A 12,495-nucleotide genomic window follows, 5' to 3' on the forward strand; every position below is an offset into this window, starting at 1 on the left:
AAGTATATATGTATGTAACTGACAGTCGTACTTAGTCCATGATAATGAGATAGATGATGTGGAATGCTTTATATGTGCCTTCAGGTGTTGTTGTGGTAATGATGTTCAGCTGAACAACTGCTAAGGAGAATAGAGTCTGTCCCTGTGGGTAGTGGGCCAAACCCCTCAACCGTGCAGAGCAGTACTGACTGATAAGTTGTACGCCATCATAGTGTTTGTTGTGTAATGGGAAGTATGTATATTAAATGGCTAATAGCTGGTGGTGGAAGTAATACCATTATGGTGGACACATAGGATCCACAGCCTACCCCTTGCAGAATTCTCAGCTTAATCTGTATTGTAGCCTGCAGGAATGCCATAGGTGTGTAACAGGGTTACCTGCAATCTGGCCCTACATATACCCCCCCCTAATGTCAGGCTGTGTCCATATGTGGCACCTGTCTGTGTTGTAGCAAGGCAGAACAGTGCAGCTGTGCAGGAAGGTGTTGTGAGATTGTGGGCCTGATGTCCGAATGTATCCCACATATAGGTATGCATATGTGTGCATATGTACACACAAAAAAATAAATAAATAAAAAATATTTTACATATATATATATATATATATATATATATATATATATATATATATATATATATATATATATATATATATATATATATATATATATACATGTATGCCCACAAATATACAGATACCCATGTGGAGACATATATATGGCACATATATACATCACATATATCTACACATATATAGCTATATACCTATATGCACATGTCTACATATATAAAAACACACACAAACATATATGTATGTAAATACATCTACCCTATATTACTTCCACAGTGCTGAATGCTATGTGCAAGGAAACAACACAGTGCTGAATGCTATGTGCAAGGAAACAACACACTTACCAATACACACAGATATCTACAGCTGTTAGTGTGTGCAACCTGGATGGGTATGTCACATGTGAATCCCTTGTTGTGACCAGACTGCCCTTGTCTGTGAAGTATGGAATGGAAATATGGGGAAGTATGGCAGGTATAGTGTGGAAGTGGTCAGGGTTGGTAGGTATAGAGGACAGCCTACAGAGGTGGTATGTGATGCATGTGGTGGGTAAACACCCTGGATGGTGTGTGTGTGTGGTCTGTGATGTTGGTGCCCCATGGGCCACAATATGGACACAATGGGAACAAGCCTCCCACCAACTGCTACTCACAACAGCAGTCCACGTCCTGAAGGTGCCTGGCCTGGATGCTGAGCAGGAGGAGCATGTTGTCCCTGTGAATGTGTACTGGGTGCTTCAGAGTGATGTAGCACATCCCACATGTGTCTGGAGCCCGTTATGGAACAGACCCTGGACCTGACCTCAGGGGACAGGAACATGTCTGTGTGTGCCCCCGGTGGGTGACAACATCCCCTGGGTTGGATCCATTTGACAGTATTGCTGAACCAGTACAGGAGGAGGCCCCAGGGTGGGACACACATGTGATGTGGCTGGGTAACATGGGCAGAAGAGTTTGGAGAGGTGGTTCTGCTGGCCAATAGTACATACACATGCTATTGTTTCACTGCTATAGAACATATGTTGGTAGTAATAGTCTACACAATCCCAGAACATGTCCAACAGCATGCATAGATAACCGCAATAACACAGTATGTCAGATGTGCAGCACACACATAGCAGGCATACCATAGGCATATATGGAACCATTGTGGCCCTGACAATGGCATGCAGGTAAATAGTCTGTAACAGGCCAGCAATTATAGTGTCCACACAGGGAACATGGCTACAAACACATTACTCAAAGCGTGGTACAGTACAATATCTGCCCCACTGGTAGATATGCTGTAGCCATACCTATTGAGTTGTGTGTATGGTTTGTTGTCACTGATATGCTGGGGGGGGTGATAGTGATGTGTATTAAGAACTGTGGTAACCTTACTGCATGACCTGCTCACATCTGTCCATCTTTATGTCTTTCAGGCATGATCTCTCATGCAAGGTTGCCAGCCTACTCAGCAGCGAAAAATGACATCCTGCTGGATGGACTAATTCATCACTATGCAACCTTGTTTGGCCAGGCATCCCATGATCAGCAGTAGTGGACCTACCTGTGGAATGACCTAGTCCACAGGGGCAATGATATCAGACTGCACAACCGCAGTTATGAGCAGTTCCGGCATCATTGTTCTGACCTGTTTTGCAATGCCCATCGGCGTGCTGCTGCAGTCAGGGGGGATCACCTCACCACAGGGGGAGTAATGCCATCCATCCCCTCCTGACAAGTGTGGAGGAGCTCCTGGCCAATCTCATGGCACCTGCCTGTCTGGCCACCCACCAACCACCAGACACCTTTGTGGAGGTTGGTGCCACCCACACACCAGCCGAAGAGCATGCAGATAAGGCCACAGGGCACATCCCTAGACCACTGTTGTGTATACATCTGCATCAGTACAGGTAGATAATGCATATCTGACATGTCATAGATATAGTTTGTTGCTGCATAGTAGTGATAAACAGATGTCCATATGTGGTAGTATTGTGGAAATATACTGTTGATGTATTGTAATACTGCACCCACCCTGTAGCACTGCCACAGTTGTGGCCACTGACTTTGCATCTCTCACCCTCTTATGTAGGTCCCTCTGGGATACCACCAAGGCAGCAGCCTGCAGCTGGTGAGTATGGTTTATGTAGATGCTTGCATACACTGGGCATGTAATGGCTATGGTATATGCCATGCACACATCTAACACACCTACCCAGAATGCATGCTGTACATGTGCACGTATTGTTGCTGTGAAATGCACGGCATCACAGGGGTGACCATGATGGGGTATTGGAAGGGTATGTCAGACACCTGTATGATAACTAACATCCTGTCATTATGGAATGTGTCCACAGGGAGTAACATAATGGTGGGAGACATGGCCTACAGTAGGGATATGTTTGTAACAACACCCATATACAGTGCAACACCAGTGTATATACCTGTAGGACAATGGCAACTGCTGCAGAGATACATTATTGCATAAGGCATTACAGTGGTCCACATTATCAACTGGGACTAGGCTGTAACATGTGGTGCTCAGTGTATGGGGCACTGCAAAATGACACACATGTGTAGGGCGTACTTGTCATGCATCTACAAAAAGGCTGAAGGAGAGGGAGGGGTGTTAGCATGGCATACCAGTGCACTGCAGCAGGGATCCTAAGGATGCTAAGAATGGCTGTATCTGCACATAGTAGGGTTCAGGACCTGTGGCAGCTGTAACCCTACCCCCACAGCAACAGTGATGTCAGTGTGTGAACACCAAGGGATGTGCACATGAGTAGACCTTGCAATCATGCAGAATAGGGGAACATGTGTAGAGCAGACTGAACATACACTGGCAAATGCAGATGGCCCACGCTGGTATTCCCCTGCCAAGAGTAGTGACTACTGTAGTACACACAACAAAAGGTGCGACAAACCATCATGATAAGGGTGCACACACATATGCCCACATGGTATGTATGCATCTTGGTCAGCATCCGCACACCTAACACATTCTGTAGACACTGCATGTGAAAGTACAGGACTTATGTCACATATCGGCCTCATGTACTGCTAGGATATGCGGTGATGTGGTCCCACGGCAGATCAAGGATGGGTGCGTCATATCAATAAGGGTGAGTACACACCCCCATAGCCATGGTATGTTCTGATGCTTGTCAGTGTAAGAGGATTGGATTGGTCATACATGGTCCACTGATGTTGAGAGCTGTTCATCAGACATCAGGCATTCACAAATGACATCTGTCCACATATCATACCAGGTATGTGTTGCTGGAAAACATAGAGTCTGTGAGCAATAAAGCTGACATAACTGACACAGTAGTACACATTTAGCAATGGGCTAATTTAGCAATTTAGCAATGGGCTGTATACCTGTGAGGTGTGGTGCACAGTACATGTCAGGGTGCAGAACAGGTGCACAGAAATACCTTGTTCATGTGTGCAGTGGTATCCAGGGGAAGGAGCTTCACCTAGTGACAAAGCACATGCATCACACACATGTATACTGTTTCTAGCATGGATTGACTATAGCTGTACCGCATGCTGTTGGGTACCATATTTTATGCATGTTGACAGAGGGGTAATAGGAGGACTGTGTGTACCATTATTGTGCAACCTCACCTGGATATGTGTGTGTGTGTGTGTGTGTGTGTGTGTGTGTGTGTGTGTGTGTGTGTGTGTGTGTGTGTGTGTGTGTGTGTGTGTGCATCCTGGTGGGTAGTTAGTCTGTAGGGTCACTCTGGTGAAGTGGAGGGATGTTGATGCATGTAGGATGCTTGTGTGCATGTGTGTGTTTGTGTGGCTGGCCATGTATGCACATGTGTGATTGTAGAGTGTTCATACAGCAGTACCTCCCTCTGGGATCATGCAGCACATGTACATGGACTGCCACATTACACACCAGGAATACTTGTCATGTGTGTAATCACAGGACAGCTGATTGCATAATATGGTCTGTAGCATGGAACAGGCATCAAGAGGGAAGGTAGACACCAGCTACACCATTAATATCACCTTCAGCAGAGAGATCACCTACACCCCACGTATGCAACTCTACAGATGCATTGGGGAAGTACTAGTCAACACCAGGGAGTGTATCCAAATATTAAAGTTGTCACATGATAGACTGAATGAGAAGCATATCTGGCATGTACTGAGCATTGCATACACATGACACACTAGTGCGTGATATTATGGATAAAGCATAGTAGTCCACACATATAGGGGCCATGCTCATGATGTCTGGACATACACAGGGTGAATACCAAATGACAGCAGTGAGAACATCTAAAACTACTACACACAGGTCAGGTAGGTAATGTACTAACAGTTCTTGTGTTGTGACCACTTGTGTAGGCATTTAGAGGACTAATATGTTAGTGAGTGGTATCAATTATTAACACTGATGCCCACATACAGGAAGGATGTCTATCATACAGGAAAGGTAAAGGGACCACACCCACATGATGTAGCTATTTATAGTAGTTGGTTGCCATGGCAGTGGTAATTGGAAGTACTACACAGCATACTGCATGCTGGTAGCAAGTGGAGGACACTGACTGGTGCAGAGGTCATCACCTGATCATGTGCATCACCTACAAATTCCATGCTGCAATCTATGCAAAACAGCTCATTCCATTTACTGGAGAGAGACTGAGAGTGAGAGAGAGAGAGAGTGTGTGTATAAGGAAAAAAAAATACCAAACACTCTAGAAGAGTCTGCAGTCCCAGAGCAGGTATGTGAAGTATATATGTATGTAACTGACAGCAGTACTTAGTCCATGATAATGAGATAGATGATGTGGAATGCTTTATATGTGCCTTCAGGTGTTATTGTTGTAATGATGTTCAGCTGAACAACTGCTAAGGACAATAGAGTCTGTCTCTGTGGGTAGTGGGCCATACCCCTCAACCGTGCAGAGCAGTACTGACTGATAAGATGTACGCCATCACAGTGTTTGTTGTGTAATGGAAAGTATGTATATTACATGGCTAATAGCTGGTGGTGGAAGTAATGCCATTATGATGGACACATAGGATCCACAGCCTATCCCTTGCAGAATACTCAGCTTAATCTGTATTGTAGCATGCAGGAATGCCATAGGTGTGTAACAGGGTTACCTGCAATCTGGCCCTACATATACCCCCCCCCCAATGTCAGGCTGTGTTCATATGTGGCACCTGTCTGTGTTGTAGCAAGGCAGAACAGTGCAGCTGTGCAGGAAGGTGTTGTGAGATTGTGGGCCTGATGTCCGAATGTATCCCACATATAGGTATGCATATGTTTGCAAATGTACACACAAAAAAATAAATAAATAAAAAATATTTTATATATATATATATATATATATATATATATATATATATATATATATATGGATCTACCTGACTACATCGACAGTTCAGAAGAGCGAAAACGACTTCACCAACACCACATAATCGACAGTTCACAAACACGACACCTCATACACTCGACACATCATAACAACAACAATCAACAAACAAAACAAATCCCCTGTCCAAAAACCACACACACAACACAAGCACACCACAATCCTTACAAACCAACACTAACCCTTACATACACAACTATCTACAACCCTAACCGAAACCCTAACTCTAAGGTCCGTCACTATTGCACACTCACCTAACCCGCGCCCTAACCCTAACTCACTTAACCCGCCCCTAACCCAAAAAATATCACTACTGCACCCTTACCTAACCCACGCCCTAACCCTAACTCACTTATCCCACCCCTATCCCTACAGACCGTCAACATCGCACACTTACCTTACTCGCACCCTTACCTAACCCGCGCCCTAACCCTAACTCACTTATCCCACCCCTATCCCTACAGACCGTCAACATCGCACACTTACCTTACTCGCACCCTAACATCCGTCACCACCGCATACTTACACATCCTTTCCCCATCTCAGTGTTCTCAGCGTCGGTGTTTTCCTCAGTCGGTCTTCTGACTTGTCGATCTTCTGGTGTCGGTGAAGTTGTTTTCGCTCTTCTGAACTGTCGATGTAGTCAGGTAGATCCATATCTATATATATATATATATATATATATATATATATATATATATATATAGATACATACATACATGTATGCCCACAAATATACAGATACCCATATGGAGACATGTAAATGAGCACATATATACACCACATATATCTACACATATATAGCTATATACCTATATGCACATGTCTACATATATAAAAACACACACAAACATATATGTCTGTAAATACATGTCCCCTATATTACTTCTACAGTGCTGAATGCTATGTGCAATGAAACAGCACACTTAGCAATACACACAGATATCTACAGCTGTCATTGTGTGCAACCTGGATGGGTATGTCACATGTGAATCCCTTGTTGCGACCAGACTGCCCTTGTCTGTGAAGTATGGAATGGAAATATGGGGAAATATGACAGGTATAGTGTGGAAGTGGTCAGGGTTGGTAGGTATAGAGCACAGCCTACAGGGGTGGTATTTGACTCATGTGGTGGGTAAGCACCCTGGATGGTGTGTGTGGTCTGTGATGTTGATGTCCCATGGGCCACAATATGGACACAATGGGAACAAGCCTCCCACCAACTGCTACTCACAACAGCAGTCCACGTCCTGAAGGTGCCTGGCCTGGATGCTGAGCAGGAGGAGCATGTTGTCCCTGTGAATGTGTACTGGGTGCTTCAGAGTGATGTAGCACATCCCACATGTGTCTGGAGCCCGTTATGGAACAGACCCTGGACCTAACCTCAGGGGACAGGAGCATGTCTGTGTGTGCCCCCGGTGGGGGACAACATCCCCTGGGTTGGTTCCATTTGACAGTATTGCTTAACCAGTACAGGAGGAGGCCCCAGGGTGGGACACACATGTGATGTGGCTGGGTAACATGGGCAGAAGAGTTTGGAGAGGTGGTTCTGCTGGCCAGTAGTACATACACATGCTATTATTTCACTGCTATAGAACATATTTTGGTAGTAATAGTCTACACAATCCCAGAACATGTCCAACATCATGCATAGATAACCGCCATAACACAGTATGCCATAACACAGTATGTCAGATGTGCAGCACACACATAGCAGGCATACCACAGGCATATATGGAATGATTGTGGCCCTGACAATGGCATGCAGGTGAATAGTCTGTAACAGGCCAGCAATGATAGTGTCCACACAGGGAACATGGCTACAAACACATTGCTCAAAGCATGGTACAGTACAATATCTGCCCCACTGGTAGATATGCTGTAGCCATACCTATTGAGTTGTGTGTATGGTTTGCTGTCACTGATATGCTGGGGGGGTGATAGTGATGTGTATTAAGAACTGTGGTAACCTTGCTGCATGACCTGCTCGCATCTGTCCATCTTTATGTCTTTCAGGCACGATGTCTCATGCAAGGTTGCCAGCCTACTCAGCAGCGAAAAATGACATCCTGCTGGATGGACTAATTCATCACTATGCAACCTTGTTTGGCCAGGCTGCCCATGATCAGCAGGTGTGGACCTACCTGTGGAATGACCTAGTCCACAGGGTCAATGATGTCAGACTGCACAACTGCAGTTATGAGCAGTTTCGGCATCATTGTTCTGACCTGCTTTGCAATGCCCATTGGCGTGCTGCTACAGTCCGGGTGGATCACCTCACCACAGGGGGGGTAATGCCATCCATCCCCTCCTGACAAGTGTGGAGAAGCTCCTGGCCAATCTCATGGCACCTGCCTGTCCGGCCACCCACCAACCACCAGACACCTTTGTGGAGGTTGGTGCCACCCACACACCAGCCGAGGAGCATGTAGATAAGGCCACAAGGCACATCCTTAGACCACTGTTGCGTATACATCTGCATCGGTACAGGTAGATCATGCATATCTGACATGTCATAGATATAGTTTGTTGCTGCATAGTAGTGATAAACAGATGTCCATATGTGGTAGTATTGTGGAAATATACTGTTGATGTATTGTAATACTGCACCCACCCTGTAGCACTGCCACAGTTGTGGCCACTGACTTTGCATCTCTCACCCTCTTATGTAGGTCCCTATGGGATACCACCAAGGCAGCAGCCTGCAGCTGGTGAGTGTGGTTTATGTAGATGCTTGCATACACCGGGCATGTAATGGCTATGGTATATGCCATGCACACATCTAACACACCTACCCAGAATGCATGCTGTACATGTGCACGTATTGTTGCTGTGAAATGCACGGCATCACAGGGGTGACCATGATGGGGTATTGGAAGGGTATGTCAGACACCTGCATGATAACTAACATCCTGTCATTATGGAATGTGTCCACAGGGAGTAACATAATTGTGGGAGACATGGCCTACAGTAGGGATATGTTTGGAAAACACCCATATACAGTGCAACACCAGTGTATATAACAGTAGGACAATGGCAACTGCTGCAGAGATACATTATGGCATTAGGTATTACAGTGGTCCACATTATCAACTGGGACTAGGCTGTACACATGTGTAGGGCATACTTGTCATGCATCTGCAAAAAGGCTGAAGGAGGGGGAGGGGTGTTAGCATGACACACCAGTGCATTGCAGCAGGGATCCCAAGGATGCTAAGAATGGCTGTATCTGCACATAGTAGGGTTCAGGACCTGTGGCAGCTGTAACCCTATCCCCACAGCAATAGTGATGTCAGTCTGTAAACACCAAGGAATGTGCACATGAGTAGACCTTGCAATCATGCAGAATAGGGGAACATGTGTAGAGCAGACTGAACATACACTGGCAAATGCAGATGGCCCACGCTGGTATACCTCTGCCAAGAGTAGTGACTACTGTAGTACACACAGCAAGAGGTGCGACAAACCATCATGATAAGGGTGTACACACATATGCCCACATGGTGTGTTTGCATCAGGGTCAGCATCCGCGCACCTAACACATTCTGTAGACACTGCATGAGAAAGTACAGGACTTATGTCACATATCGGCCTCATGTACTGCTATGATATGCAGTGATGTGGTCCCCATGGCAGAACAAGGATGGGTGCGTCATATCAATAAGGGTGTGTACACCTCCCTCATAGCCATGGTATGTTCTGATGCATGTCAGTGTAAGAGTATTGGATTGGTCATACATGGTCCACTGATGTTGAGAGCTGTGCATCAGACATCAGGCATTCACAAATGACATCTGTCCACATATCATGCCAGGTATGTGTTGCTGGAAAACATAGAGTATATGAGCATTAAAGCTGACATAACTGACACATAGTACACATTTTGCAATGGGCTGTATACCTGTGAGGTGTGGTGCACTGTACATGGCAGGGTGCAGAACAGGTGCACAGAAATACCGTGTTCATGTGTGCAGTGGTATCCAGGGGAAGGAGCTTCACCTAGTGACAAAGCACATGCATCACACTCATGTATACTATTTCTAGCATGGATTGACTATAGCTGCACTGCATGCTGTTGGGTACCATATTTTATGCATGTTGACAGAGGGGTAATAGGAGGACTGTGTGTACTATCATTGTGCAACCTCACCTGCATGTGTGTGTGTGTGTGTGTGTGTGTGTGTGTGTGTGTGTGTGTGTGTGTGTGTCTGTGTGTGTGTGTGTGCATCCTGGTGAGTAGTTAGTCTGTATGATCACTCTGGTGAAGTGGAGGGAGGTTGATGCATGTAGGATGCTTGTGTGCATGTGTGTGTTTGTGTGGCTGGCCATGTATGCACATGTGTGATTGTAGCGTGTTCATACAGCAGTACCTCCCTCTGGGATCATGCAGTACATGTACATGGACTGCCACATTACACACCAGGAATACTTGTCATGTGTGTAATCACAGGACAGCTGATTGTATAATATGGTCTGTAGCATGGAACAGGCATCAAGAGGGAAGGTAGACAGCAGGTACACCATTAATATCACATTCAGCAGAGAGATCACCTACACCCCATGTATGCAGCACTACAGATGCATTGCGGAAGTACTAGTCAACACCAGGGAATGTATACAAATATTAAAGTTGTCACATGATAGACTGAATGAGAAGCATATCTGGCATGTACTGAGCATTGCATACACATAACACACTAGTGCGTGATATGGATAAAACATAGTAGTCCACACATATAGGGGCCATGCTCATGATGTCTGGACATACACAGGGTGAATACCAAATGACAGCAGAGAGAACATCTAAAACCACTAGAAACAGGTCAGGAAGGTAATGTACTAACAGGTCTTGTGTTGTGACCACTTGTATAGGCATTTAGAGGACTAATATGTTAATGAGCGGTATCAATGTGTATATGTTAACAAGTGTGATGCAGGATAGGGTACCACATGGACATATACGTGGGACTGTCTGTAAAGTCATGGACAGGTAGGTATTATGGAGGTGCGTGTGTGTGTGTTTGTGTGTGTGTGTGTGTGTGTGTGTGTGTGTGTGTGTGTGTGTGTGTGTGTGTGTTTGTGTAGTGTTAGGCAATGCTGTACAGGTTTTAATGTGCATTTATTGTTTCCCCCACAGGTGCTGAGGTGGGTCAGGGTCCCTCCTGCATGCAATCTGATGCTGGTGTCCATACAGACACCGAAGATGATGATACCACTCTTGAGGCACAGGTGGGGTTGTCAGGGACCGAGACTGCTCCATCATTTGACATCCCCCTTTTAGCCACCCCAACCCTGCACACAGTTTCAGTGCCTATCCATAACCCATCACCAGTGGCCATAGCAGAGGGACAGCTGGTGTTTGGTGGCAGTGCACAGGAAAGTGTGGTAACCATGCCTGCTGTGTCTGGTCAAAGCAGGCATAGCCAGATGTCAGGCAGAGCACCACATAAGCAGATATACCAGGGTGCTCGTGGTAGGGCAGCTGGACATCATGCCACTGGCAGATGTGACATCGCTGGCACCAGCAGACACATTTCAGGCTGTCATGGTGGTGCAAGCACGTATGGAATGTTACATCAGACAGGGACTGAGGCTGCAAAGGGCTGCTCTCACATCTGTAAGTGACAACATCCATGAACTGTCTGGTGCCTTCCGTGCTTATACCAAGCTCATGGATAGATGGCATGGTGAGATGATGGCCCTCATTGGCCATGGTGTGTCCATGCTTGAACGGGTGGTGGGGATGCGGCCACGGCCATGTGGACATAGGCCATCAACACCAACAGCTGGAAGTCAACGTGGATATGCTAGGACACCAAGGGGCTCCCGTAGTGGCAGTACCAGCCCCAGCATTGTTAACAGGTGCTGTCCACACCACAGCAGGCCACGTGCACGTGGTCCTGGCCAGTCCTAGGATGCACCTGGTACCAGCGGACATTTGTCATCAACAGGTGAGAGTTGTGCATCAAAGCCTGTACCTGGACGTGCCCATGGAACCCCTGGCAGGCATAGTCCACATGTCCGTGGCCAGAGGCAGTGAACTGCGCACCCTGCCAGGTATGGTCTACAGCTGTCAATAAACACCTGTGTAGGGCAGTCACATGGCAGAACTGTGTGCATGCATACCCACACATTATACAAACACACCTAGGGCAACCCCATACCTACACATACCACAGCACCATGCCCAGCTCACCACAGTACACCCCACACCCATACACATGGTGTCAAATGTATGGCCCACCCTCGACCTCTGGCAAACCAACATCACATCCTGTGCATATGATGATACCTGTGCCACATCCCTGTCATCCATACCATCAATGCAGGGACAGGCTAATATGGTTCTGATGCGCACGGTGACTGTACTACAATGTAACACAGTACTGCAGTGTAACATGTTGTAAGGAGTGAAGTGTAATGCATATATGTCAGGTAGTGTAGCCATCTAGCAATGATGCATTATAGCTGTTAGTAACACTGGTTGATTGCGGTCCCTATAATGTTATCCATTTGTGTTGTAGCTGTACATGTG

The sequence above is a fragment of the Protopterus annectens genome, chromosome 2.part2, assembly GCF_019279795.1.
Source record: "Protopterus annectens isolate FY-2018-M chromosome 2.part2, PAN1.0, whole genome shotgun sequence".
NCBI lineage: Eukaryota > Metazoa > Chordata > Ceratodontiformes > Protopteridae > Protopterus > Protopterus annectens.